Source organism: Montipora foliosa, chromosome 6, assembly GCF_036669935.1.
Source record: "Montipora foliosa isolate CH-2021 chromosome 6, ASM3666993v2, whole genome shotgun sequence".
Taxonomy (NCBI): domain Eukaryota; kingdom Metazoa; phylum Cnidaria; class Anthozoa; order Scleractinia; family Acroporidae; genus Montipora; species Montipora foliosa.
Window position 1 is genome coordinate 20530494 of NC_090874.1, and position 13893 is coordinate 20544386.

Here is a 13893-nt window from a genome sequence, read left to right on the forward strand (position 1 = left end):
GTTGATCACAGATCTACGTAAGGTGTTCGATTCGTTCAATCGTTCTCTGTCTTTGTTGAACCCATAAGTTACCAGAGAATTTTTCCATTTGGTTTCAGTGTTCTACATAACAGCACACTTGGTTAAATATTATTTTAGAAATACAGCTCACTTTGATTTAGGCTCGACGGGCGATAGATTGTTGTCGAAGTCCATTACTCGTCGCTTTTGAGATTCCAGGTGTTGGTTTTTCACCGCCTGCCTAGTTTATCCAACTGACTTTCCATTATTGAGCTTCATAAGGGTATATTTTATTCAAAGATCCACTAAAACGCAACTAGCGTTACATGACTTTCGACGCCATTGCAGGCTAAGTTAATGATTCTCCTATGTCCACCAGAGAAATCTACGCATTTCCACTACCCTCTCGATCCTAAGAAAATACGCGCAGAGGGCTCTATGCACAAAGACACCACTTACCAGGGGAGTAACAGGCAAGACTTTTACCGACACGGAAAATTAAAAAAAATAAAATAAATCTACCCATTTTCCGACTGGGATTGCCATACGGCAACCCAATAATTACAGAAAACGTCAAAATGTGGTAAGAACATCAGTGACACACTCGGCTATTCGCCTCCTGTGCCACTTTTTCTTTCTTACCACATTTTGATGTCGTCTATGATCTATTACTGAACAGACGCACGGCAACATGGAATCTATTTGTTAAATAGATGCACTTGAGTTGTTTGGATCGAGAGCACCGTGAAGCTAGAGTTCCCGTCGGCTATCGCTTCCTGCAACTCTTAAACTTCTATCGTATTCGCCACGCTTCCTGCGTGCCCTCATAACTCGATAGACGCACACAGGGCACGAACCAATTTTTAATTACCATTTTTTGGCAGCCATATTGGTGTTTCTCCGAGGTTTGCCATGCCAGGTATGTCAATGTGGCGTCTCCACAACGAGATTTTTAAATTTGTGCGAAAGATTTTAACCAATAACTCAAGTACAGGCAAGAGCAAACACCTAAGACTTGGCAATTGTTTAGTAATCTACTATAACGTCTAAAATTCGTGAGTTCATTCATTGCATGGCTTCGATTTACATTTTTGATGGAGTGAGAGTGAAAACGTTTTATACAAGGTTTGTGTTTTAAAAAGAAGTGTGACTGTATTTCATCTTCACTCAGGCTTGCAGTCTCCCTAAAACTTTCTTTTTGAGGCATGTCGTAAAATCCCGGTCGTAAGCCCTGGGAATTTAAAACTTCGTGAGGGGTATTGGGTGGGCTTATCAAGGGAGACTTTTATCCAGTGGGGCTTTTAAAGGGTATACAAAAACGTTTTGCAATGAAACGATATCAAATAAGTCGAGAGTGACGATTGGCAGTGTTAAAAGACGTTTTCTAGACTTGCCTCCAAGTCGAGCTTTAAAGCTGAGCGTGAAGCTCGCGAACCAGAACGAGCGCGGATATTTATAAGCGCCGAAGGGAAATCTCTTAGCGCCGCCCCGCAAGGAGCTTTGAGAAAGTCGAGAGGTTTTCCTGGATTTACTGGTCTTTAATTAAGCCTGTTTTGCACTAAAGGAGCTACTTCAATGGCATTTGATCTGCACTTTCATGCCTTGTTCTGGGAAGTGACTACTGCTAAGGAACAAGAAAATGTAGAACAGGACTTATATGGAATTAGAAGAGGAGGGAACTGGAGCATATAAGCGCAATAATGTTTTGCCTGCATGTAGATGGGCCCATAAGCATTGGGGCTTATAATCAAGGGGGCAGGGCGCTTACTTATAACCGGAATTTTACCGCGTGTCAGAAATTTCTCGCAAACCTACAGTCATTAGTTGACACACTACGGACCAAAAAGCTGCAAACCTCCTACGATACGACGATTCTCCTTTCGCGGGCCCGCACTATTCGCGGAGCTTTAAAACGCCGCCTTCCACCCTCCTCTTCAAATATTCCGCGTTCATCCTTTCAGTAAATAGATGAACGTCATTAAGGCATAACACATTTTAATTGAGATCATCGTCTCGATCAGGAGCCATAATTATTATGGCTCCTGTCTCGACCTAATTCATTAGAATGACAAAAGGTAGCCCTCTCCACTATTTTGCATGGGTTATTCGCGATTTGTATTTTTTATAAATTTTCATTAAAAAAAGTGATCACTTATAGCCAGGAGCGTGTTTATCCAATAGGTGGTTTGCAACCAATCTCAAGGGACACAGGCAACAACGCTGCAATGTAAAATTGCTGGTGGACGAACAACAGGAGCTAATGAGAGATCTTTTGTTTTTGTCCACCAACGATCACATAACGTGCAAACCACCTATACCCTTATACTCTCGTGACTCCTGTATGTCTGAAAGAAAATAAAATTAAGCCACAACAAAAAAAAACATTGTTTTTTGTCTTTTATGTTCAAAGATTACGCTTTTATTACGATTGTCAACTCTCCAAGAGACGATAGCAAATGTTCCCCAACGGAGTGCTTTGGAAGAGATGTTTCTTCTAAGTGCGCATTTCGTTTCTCTGAGACGTGGCATTATTCTTTGTATTTTTTATAACCTTGCATTAAAAAGGTACTTGTGCCTTTCTGTTACTGGCATAGTTATTGACATAAAGAAAAAGCCCCAATAGCGCTTTATGTCAGAGGATCAGTCGTAACTATTGATCACGAATTGTCCGCGAGGAACTACGGTCTCCCAAACGTATTGGCATGTACATGCCATGTACATCAGAGCATGAAATGAAAACTGCTTTGCCCCTTCATTATTCCTTAGTAAAAAAAAAAAAGTCTCCGCTTACGAGCCAGAAGGCTCATCAGGCCGGCGCTTATCTCCGGTTTCTGTAGCATGAAGCGACTAGGAGTATTTGCACTCCCCCCTGGATGGGATGCTAGTCCATCGCAGGGTTACCCCCAGCATTACGCCGGTACCCATTTATACACCTGGGTGGAGAGAGGCACCGTGAGAGTAAAGTGTCTTGCCCAAGAACACAACACAATGTCCCCTGCCAGGCCCCGAACCTGGACCACTCGTTCCGGAGTCGAGCGCACTAACCATGAGGCCACCGTGCCTCACCGTGCCTTATTCCTTAGACACCACTTCATTTCAACTCATTCCTCTTGTAAAGTTGTGTTTTACTTTATTTATTTATTTATATATTTATTTATTTATTTGTTTGTTTGTTTGTTTATTTATTTATATATTTATTTATTTATTCATTTTGTTTATTCACCGTACTACTCAGGAGAAAGAAAGGAAAAGAAGATTACAAATGCAGGATAATTGAATAACAATTCCGAGGAAACCTTAAAGAAACCATAAAGTTTGTAACATAGAATCGGGTTTCCTCACGACATTCAACTACTAATACAAGGGCTAACCAGAGGGTACAAGATTAAAAATGATACTTCGAAAACTAAAGTAATAGGTAGTACGTAAGACGAAAAGTACTCCAATGTCACTGTTTTGTGTAATCAAAGCTTTTCTTCGAAAGCTTCTCCAAAGGGAGAACTTATGCACCTATCAATGTTAAGCCGCTGGCGTGGGAGGCCGGGCATAGGAGGGGGAACGGACGTTACAAGTCTGCCCGTGGTAGGGACTTTTGATCATTCGTTGAGTTCCGGGGATCGGGACTTTGGACTTTAACCGTTAGAAGAGCGGGGTCCACTGACGCCATCTTGGCTGCTCGCCATCTTGAATGACCGAGAAAGACTGAAGAATAGTACCGCCCTTTTGGAATTACCCAGAAGTCACTAGAAGCAAACCGATTCTCTGCGATTCCCTCAACGCCATGGACTGAAACTCTAAAGCCTTTTATGAGGCAGTCATCTATATTCACCTTGTGCGCAGTGAATTTTGTTTCCAAGCAAGCGTATATAATACTAAAACCGAGACCGAAATACTGAATTTCATTTTCATCGGCTCACTATTTGTCACATTATAAGTACTCTTATGGGGCTTTTTTGAATATTTCTCTCTTTTATATGAAGTTTAATATTTTATTTCCGTTGTTCCTATTTACAATTTAAGTAATTAACATGTCACATTCTTTTTTCCTTCACAAAGTATGTGGTTCTATTTTTAGTCAGTCCTTTAGGGCATAGTTTAAAGTTTAAAAGCGGAAACGTTTTAGAAACGTTTCAGCTATAATATTTGTTGTCTTAAACATGGCCATGAGCTATAAAAGGATGGCAATTCAAGTAAACAAAAGTAGCATAACAGTTCATGAAAAGATACCAGAATTTCCCTGTTGTACTGTCTTGTTTAGTAGTATCAGTTGAGACAGTCCTCAAAATTTTAACATACTTTCCAGATGAACTATGGAACTACATGACAATTTTCCATTATAACAGATGTTACATTTTGAAGTCATTGCATTGTTACCTTTTAAAAAATAAAATGTATAATTTCTGCCCCTATTTCTTTTTTACCTATGCATTTTTGGGAGGAAGATGGGGTTGGGGAATTTGCACTCTTCTGCCCCAGGATGACTTCCCTGGGGCCGGGCATTTGAACAGAAAAATTTTCTGATCTGAGTTCAAATCCCCCGCCTATGCCCGGCTTCCCCCCCCCCCGCCCCCCCCCCTTCCCCACCAAGCAGCTTAACATTGATACATGTAGGTGCATTATAAACTCTGCATGTGACTGGTACCACTTAAACTGAATCAATGAATGAAATTTTTGCGCCTCTTATTGTATATGGAGAGAAAGTTCACAGAAGAGTTCCCACTACTAGTAGCCGTAGTAGCAAACCTCCAAGTTATCTGCATAAGTCCAAACAAAAGCCTTTTGTTGTTTATTACGCTTAGGGAATTCTTCCGAGACTCTTCGAAGATGAATTTCAAATCTTCACAAAATTGTCGGCTTGTCAAATTAGCGGCACTAGGGAAGAGGAGCTTGGAAAGTTGCACATTAAGGTGCTGTTAACACAGGGGGTACCCAGGGGAGAAAATGCGCTTCAATATGCTTGGTCTCTCAATATGTTTTGTGAATCAGCGAACCAGTTGATTAAAATTTATGAACACGATAAGGATGATTTGCTATTAAAAACCTTCGCGAACTATCCTCGTGGCCGGGTGTAGTCCTGTGGTATTGTGAGAATCAAAAGAGTACAGATTGAATATTGTTCCGCTAGTACAGACAGTCTTCTACAACAGTTGAAGCCTACTAATATTTAGGTTGTGTGGCCCAGTTTAAAGAAATTAAGGAGGAATTTATTTTAGAAAAATAAAGACCTCGAAGAAAGTTTCTCACTTGTTCGTATATAAAAGGAAAAGTAATATCTCGGCCAGGCGACATGGAACTTCAAAAACATCGAAGCAGGGTAAAATTTAGACATTAATCTGACAAATTAGGTCAGTGATGCGACGAAACATGCGTCATTTCATAATTTCAAATGACATAGCAAGGGACTTATGATCGTGTGGGTGGCAAAGCAAAATACAACGAAACGTGGCTTCGCTCAAAGGACGATGACCGTTGTTCGCCTTGCTAGGACGAACAGCGAATGTCATACACTTTGTACAATAACAACAATTTGATGGATGAAATATTTAATTTCAGAGACAAATATCTCAAAGAATATCGAGTGAAGAACACAAATATATCAATACTCCAAGAAGAAAAATGCATCGTATAGTATCCAGACATAAAACATCTTCACTAAATCCTCAAAGCAAGTTTAACCGAAAAAAAAACAACTTCGTGCTGAACACGAATATTTCACTTGATTCACTTCGCCATACACAGATTCAGCCTCTTACCGGAAGTTGCATGGATGCGAAGTCTAAGGGCCAAGGTAGAAAATATGGCGGAAGCTAGCAAAAAGCATTTAAGTCACAAGTGTTGTGCTGCAGCGTTGTGTAACAATGGCTCTGATAACCGGAAAGACCTAATTTTTCACGCTTTTCCGAAAGATCAAATTCTAAAGAAAACATGGGAGGTAAAGATGAAACGTGGCGACAAAAAATTCGCTTCCAACGAAGCCCTCTTTTGTTGTTCGGAGCACTTTGTAGAGAGGGAGTATGGAAAATCTGGAAATCTGGAAATCTGGAATCCGGAAACGGAAACTGAAACAAAAACGGAAACGGAACCGGAATAAGAACAAGAAAGGTCGATGATATCCAGTTGTTTTATTTCAGCTAAAAGAGTTGAATGTTATATTACACACTTAAAACTGCAAAATTGATTTTTACGGATATTGTTGTGACAACAAAGTTCGTATCACTGGCGTCACTCCTTTTTTGAACGGCTTGAGTTATGAGAATGATTGACATTGAGACTCCTCCTTGTCCCTTGGTGGCGTGGGAGCGTATTTGTTACTGGATGAAAGGAGTCCACAAAAGAAAATTAAAGTAAAAGACAAAAGAATTCTGAATCACCTTATTTATTGAAATAAAATATTAAGGTAAGCAACTACGAACCTCGCCTTCCAGATCTCGCCGCACTGGAGATCAAGAAGAAACATGGGAAAGGTGAGTACTAATTAACCTGCGTGGCAGGCGTTCGAAGGGGAAAGGGATAACCGCGGGAGAACGAGGAGGGTGGGAGTGAAAGGACCCCCTAATTAATATGCATACATAAGGCAGCTGCCAAATCTCTAACTGTCAAATGGCATCCAATCAAAAACATTCACAGGAAAAATGCGCAACGCAGGAATGTGGTTTAGTGCGCCATTATTCCAAAAAATCTCACGGCGGAGAGAAGTGTGAGACCAAAACACCGTCGCCCGAAAAAGGAGCAATTTTCAACGACGTGGGACGAGTTTCTGAAACGAGTTTACTGGCGGAATATGTCTCAACAAAATCGTGTGTGAATTTGTTCAGACCATCACTGAAAAAGAAATCGTTTTCCTGAACGACTAACAAATGTGGCTGGAATCCACTGAAAAAAAAGTTTCGAAAATTCTTCACAACTTGTTTGCAACGTGTGTGTAAGGAAAATAAAAAACTGTTGCATAATCTCGAGTTTCTATTTAAACGTTTTGAATCAGATCAAAAAGACAAAGTTGGCGGCCTTTTTTAAGATGGTTTAGGTGAGAGCTCGAAAACAAACTGACGTTGAATTCAACCGCAATAGGTTGGTGTTGATTGACACAAATTTAATTTTAGCTAGCCAACCACGATTTTTATGATTAGAGTCTGAGCGTAAAAAGATCGAAAAACAATAGTGTCCTCCCCTTCTCCCACACTCTCCGGTTCCGGATTCCGGATTTCCTGGTTTTCCATACGCCCTTGTCGAGACGGACTACAGAAAGAGTTTGACAGGCGCAATGCGAGATCTTGTAAAAAATGCCGTTCCTTCCATTTTTACATGGTCAGTAACGATGAAGTGAGTCAGAGTTCTGAGAGAGCAAGAATTCGCGGGGACAAAACGACTAAGCCATTCGCCGGTCCTTTGGGTATGGAAACCGAGAGCACAATAGGTACGTTTGAAGCAATGACCGCGTCCAAAAATAATCCCCAAGAAGCGGATTTGGATGGCAAACCACAAGACAGAGATTTACTTGCTGAGATTTGTCATCTGAGACAAAGGCTTTCTCTATCAAAATTTGGCTTGGAACGATTTGCATCCAGTGACGATGACATCTTCTTTTACACAGGATTTCAGAGTTACACTGCTTTGATTGCATTTTGGAACTTCGTTAAACCGTGCTCAGAGTCTCTGCTTAGCTGGAACAGGGCACGTGCCAAAGTGAACGGAAATCTTGCTGACACTGCGTTTCCTTACTTACAAGGCCAGACAAAAGAAAAGCAACGAAAACGAGAAATACTGCAGCCCATTGATCAGTTATGGATGTTTCTAACAAGGGTGCGGCTTGGATTATTCGAGCGTGACCTGGCACACAGATTTGATGTGTCTGTAAGTACTGTCTCTGATGTGGTTGTCACATGGGCAAACTATCTTTACATATTACTGGGAAGTTTGTGTAGGGCCTATACAGTTAGGTTAAGGAATACGGTGTTAACCCCTCTCCCCCAAGCAACAAAACTGTAGCAAGAAATCATGGGAAGAATAAAGACACGAGGTGGTTGTTGTCCGCCATTTTAGAATGTGTGTGTGTTTTTAGTGCGAGTCCGAATCCATTCTTCCGTCCGCTCAGTATGCAACACTTGGGGGCCTGTCCGGGAGATATGAAAGAAAATAAGACAACGTTTTAAGCAATCGATGAGAACGGGAGCGAGGAGACAAGGAAACAAGTTTTTGAAATAGCTGAAATCGTGCACACGCTCGTGAAGGAATCAACACACGCGATGGAGATCGAAGACATACAAATGGAGATCCAGAGTCATCTCTGCCAGCTAAAGGTTGAGGATCTAGTAGTAATTGCTAAGACTTTAGGCTGCGGTGACAGTGACATTAAGGATAAAACGAGGAAAGGGCTTGTCAGATTAATCGAGGAACATCTCGAAGCCAAATTGAAGGGCATTGTGGAGCCGGACACCGAGTTTTTGGAAGATTTCAGGACTGGAATAATCATTTACACACCTTGGTGTCCACCGCTCGAGGATGTAAGCAAACAAAAGAAGTCGGAAGTGTCTCAATCGGAACTAGAAAAGGTGAAGTTGGAATATGAGGTGATTAAACAGAAATTTGAGGCATTGACGATGGGTAAAGCACATTCACCGGAGAAGGATGTTGACAACAAAGAGGAGGTAAAGGCGAAGGGTGAGTCAAAGTCATTAAACTTCCAACCGAGTGATTTTAAACGAGAACTTAAGATTATTGGCCAAATCGTGGAACCAGGGCAAAAGGACAAATTGAGTTTTGTGAGTCTAGTGAGACAAATTGAAGGTGCACTGCAAAAGGGCTACAAGCAGTGGTCAGGGCTATTAATCCAGGGATGAGATTACGAAGCTATTTAGAAGGACTGAGTGACTTAACACACCCCCGATTAAGACGTATTCTTGGATCCCATTTTCAGGAGAAGAGTGCGAGTGACCTGTACAGACAGCTATCAACTTTAGTTCAGGAGCCACAGGAAAATTCTCAAAGCTTTTTAATCAGAGCCCTCGATACAAGACAAAAAATCCTGTTTGCCTCGCAGGAGGTTAATACTCAGTTGAAATATGATCTAAAGCTAGTGCAGGGAATGTTTTTACATGCAATAGACACTGGTCTTCAAGATGAGGCCATTCGGATCAGGTTAAAGTGGTACTACGATCAAAAAATCATTTCCTTTTTTTCTTCAGATTTTGAAAGCGTGTTTGCTTAACACCTAACTGGCAAAATTTTGAGCTTTGAGTTTTATCCAAAGGCTGTTTATTTTGAGTGTGAGTTTTGGATTTCACGGTCCGCCATTACTCACGTTCAAAACTGGCCGATTGGACCTCAGAGGGTTGGATCTAGAGAAAATGACGTCATTTACTCACTAGCTTAAAATTTCAGCGTCTAAACGCAATTTATTATATATGCAAAACACGGGTTGAAAAGTCTGAAAGCCCGAAACTCCCGTGCTGCATATTAATTAGGCCGCGTACACACGCTTTGCATTCTTAAACTAGTGAGTGTTTGACGTAATTTTCTCCTCGACCCAGCTCTCTCAAGATTTTAAAGTTAGTAATGGCGGACCAATAAATAAGGAAATTCCAGCTAAAATAAACAGGTGTCTTTTTAAAATCAGAACTTAAAACTTGGGTGAGTTAGTGTTTAGTTAAGGTGGTATCTACCTCAAAAAAACGGCAAAAATACGAATGTTGGTCAAAAAATTTTTCTAACTGATTTGAAATCTTTTATTGTTTGTTTTTACTTGTGGAGTGTTTTTTCCTAGAATATCTGTTTTGGAAAAACAACATAGTTTTGAAATCCAAAGGAAAAACAAAATTTTTGTTTGGTCGTAGTACCACTTTAAGACCAATATTAGAAAAACCAGATGTACAGGATGAGGATCTAATTCAACAAATGAATGTAGTAGTTTCAGAAGAAAGTGAAAGAAAATCCAGACTGGGCTCTACCCCTCGTCAAAGGAACCCAAGGGGGAACGAAGAGCATGCATCACAAGGGGAAGAAGGATCCATCCAACAAGGGGCAACCGCTAAGAAGCTTAACTTCCCGGGAAAAGAGAGTCCTAGAGAAGAGGAGTTCATGGCGGCACTACAAGCGGTCCGTTCAGAACTTACCACATTAAAAGAATCAGTTGAGAGAAATCTAACCAATGAGGAACGTTTCACCAGGCCCCTACCTGTAAATCAGAATCTGCAAGGGTATCAGGGCCCAAGGGGCTGTATCGACTGTCAAAAGGAAGGAAAGGGGCAGCTGTGCGACCACTGCCACATTTGTGGTAGTAGTGACCATTGGGCCCGTGGATGTCGGAAACGGAGATCAGGGCCGGGAAACAGACGGGGGCTACAGCCGAGGGACAGGAAGTAGCCCCGCCCCAGGACAGATTTATAAAGTCCCACCAGTGTGCTAATTGTCAGAGGATTGCAGCAGGATCCCAACAAAGTTTCAAACAATGTTTAGGTTGTAAAACAGTTCGTTATTGTGGTCGAAGTTGTCAGAAACGTAACTGAGACAGTCACAATGGTCTCTGCCAAGCGATCCAGCAACTGGAAGCTAGGAACAGTTCGCCAGTACTTCGGGGGGATGGTTATGTATTTGCTAGTCATTTGACACCCAGGCAGCGTGTGGTAGTTGCAAGGCTGGTTGGCAAGAAGTGTAAGGTGTCATGTGTTCTCGATGGAGTCCCAGTCGAAGCCCTTTGGGATACGGGTGCACAGATGTCTATTGTGTCCAAGAGCTGGCTTGAGGAATATTTGCCTCCTCAAAGTTAAGGAACATTGAAGAGTTGCTTGGCGAGGATGTAGGACTGAACTTAAGAACAGCAAATGGTGGAACCATACCATTTGAAGGGTGGGTGGAAGTACGGTTTCAGCTCTCGTCGGACACAGAGTCATCAAGTTCTCTAACTGTACCATTCCTCATTGCAAGAGATGAGTTGGAAACTCCAATCTCTAGAGGAGAGGACGCCAGTGTTATTTGAACCAGACCCAGGTATGCCTTGGCCAGCCGACTTGGAAGTTGTAGAGCAGCTCCTCACCCTACCGCGAGGGTCGCCACACAGGGTGAACATTACAGTCCGTAACCCCTCAAAGCATGATGTAGTCCTTGGCCGGCAAACACTAACCTGGGACACTTGCAGCTAGTGCAATCGGTTACCCCTTTGGAAGTAGTAAGAAAGGACCTCCCTCATTCGGAAGCTGTGGATCCAAAAGGTACAGGTGGTACCTCACTCCAGGATGGAAACCCATCAGTACCCCAACATCAAGTAAACAGGGAAGTTGCTAATGAAAGAAAGTCCTTCATCCTTCAAGACACCAGCCGTGGTGTTAGGTGACCTGACAGAAAGTCAACGCCAGTTGGCCATGACCATGCTAGAGGAGGAGGCTGCGTCATTCTCCCAAGACGATGATGATATGGGACGGATAGAGAGACTTCAATTAAATTTGGAGTTGTCAGACACCACGCCAGTCCAGAAGAGCTATTCCTCAATTCCCCGTCCCATGTATGCTAAAGTTAAACACTACATTGAAGATCTGCTCAACCGGGGATGGATAACTAAGTCTCAGTCAAATTATTCATCTTCCGTGGTGTGTGTAAGGAAGAAAGATGGAGGGTTACGCCTGTGCGTGGATTACAGGGAGCTGAACCGTAAGACAGTACCAGATAGGCACCCAATACCAAGAATCCAGGAGACACTGGATAATCTTGGAGGGAACTCCTGGTTTTCAGTGTTAGACCAGGGAAAGGCGTATCATCAGGGTTTTGTTGGGGAAAAGAGCAGACACCTGACTGCCTTCATCACACCTTGGGGTCTGAATGAATGGACTCGGATCTCATTTGGGCTGAGTAATGCACCAGCAAGCTTTCAGCGGTTCATGGAAGATTGTTTGGAAGGTATCCGCGACGAGATTTGCACTCCTTACTTGGATGATGTCATAGTTTGTGGTGGAACGTTTGAAGAACATGTGGAAAATTTGCGAATAGTGTTGAGACGCCTGCGCAAACATGGAGTGAAATTGAAGCCAAGCTAGAATATTCTGTTCCAGAGAGAGGTCCGCTATCTAGGCCGAATTGTAAACCAGTCTGGACACAGTATTGATCCCGAGACTACTAAAGCGGTCACGAGTCTTAGAGAATCTATGCCAGAGACTGTGGGTGAAGTCCGTAAACTAACAGGACTATTAAGAGATTACAGGAGGTACATTAGTGATTTCGCCAAGATTGCAAAGCCCCTTTACGATCTTCTTAAAGAACCTGAAAAGAGAGGACAGTCGCCGCGGCGAACTCAGAGGAGAAATACAAGACCAGTTAGAAATAAGGGACAAGTATCATCCCGGGAGCCAGTCAACTGGACCAGTGAACACCAAGCCCCAATCGATAACCTTATCAGTGCTATTAGTAACCCACCTGTGATGGCTTACCCTCAATACACCCAGCCATTTATTCTTCACACGGATGCGTCAGGACAGGACCTTGGGGCAGCAGTTTACCAGAAGCAGGCCGGTCAACTAAGGGTAATTGCTTACGGATCTCGTGCGCTAACTGCAGCGGAACGGAACTATCATCTTCACTCCAGTAAGCTGGAATTTCTGGCACTTAAGTGGGCCATAACTGAACAGTTTCGGGACTACCTGTATTATGCCCCGCACTTCACGGTCTACAGAGATAACAACCAGTTGACCTATGTCTTAACTACGGCGAGACTAATTGAAACTGGACACCGTTGGGTAGCAGAGCTGGCTGACTTCCACTTCACGATAAAGTACCGACCAGGGACGGCCAACCGGGATGCTGATGCTCTCTCTAGGATGCATATGGAACAGTTCATAGACATGTGTACTGAAGAAGTAGAACTGCATTGGATTAAAGCCACAGTGGAAGCACTGAATGCCCAGCGGAAAGGAGATCCAGTTTGGTTCCTATCGCTATCCTGTCAGCCAAGTGAAATGGGACACATTATGAATGTGGATTATGAACCGAGGGTGCAACCTCTCACACCTAAGAAACTGTACGAGGCTCAGAGGAAAGACAAGGTGATGAGTGCAGTGATTCGGTATAAGGGAACCAGCAAACCATTCGCAGCACAAGACAGGCGCCAGGCGTCACCTGCAGTACAGTCCCTTCTACGTGAATGGAGTAAACTCGCAGTTGGAGAAGATGGAATCCTCCGGCGCAGAAGTGGGCCTAATCTTCAGATTGTCCTTCCGCAGAAGTTTCATCGAATAGTCTACAAAGAGCTACATGAAGAAATGGGACACTTAAGGACAGAAAGGGTCCTTCACCTTGCCAGGGAACGGTTTTATTGGCCCCGGATGAAAAGAGACATTGAACATTACGTGACGCATGTTTGTAGTTGCATCAAACAAAAGAGACCAAACATCTTGCCAAAAGCACCAATGGAGACCATACGGAGTAGCACACCCTTCGAATTGGTGTCACTGGACTTTGTACACCTTGAAAAAAGCAAAGGGGAATACGAGTATATCCTGGTTATAGTTGATCATCTTACAAGATTTGCCCAAGCGTATGCGACCACCAACAAGTCTGCACGAACAGCAGCGGACAAATTGTATAATGACTTTATATCACGTTTCGGGTTTCCGGCAAGACTCTTGCATGGTCAAGGTGGTGAATTTGAAAATCAGTTGTTCCATCGGCTGGAGGAATGCTGTGGTATGCTCAGATCTCGAACAACGCCTTATCATCCCCAAGGAAACGGAAAGACAGAACGCCTGAACCAAACACTGCTATCCATGCTAAGAACTTTGCCTGAGCACCAGAAGTCAAAGTGGAAGGACAGCCTCCAAAAAGTGGTTCATGCTTACAATTGCACTCGCCATGAAGCGACAGAATATTCGCCGTTTTTCCTATTGTTTGGCCGATCCCCAAGACTCCCAATTG

The 13893-nt window shown here is 42.9% G+C and overlaps 1 pseudogene; it reads right to left on the reverse strand.

The window, feature by feature from the left end:
• Window positions 1–3667, reverse strand: part of LOC138005164 (uncharacterized) — a 7528-nt pseudogene extending 3861 nt beyond the window's left edge.
• Window positions 3668–13893: the final 10226 nt, after the last annotated feature.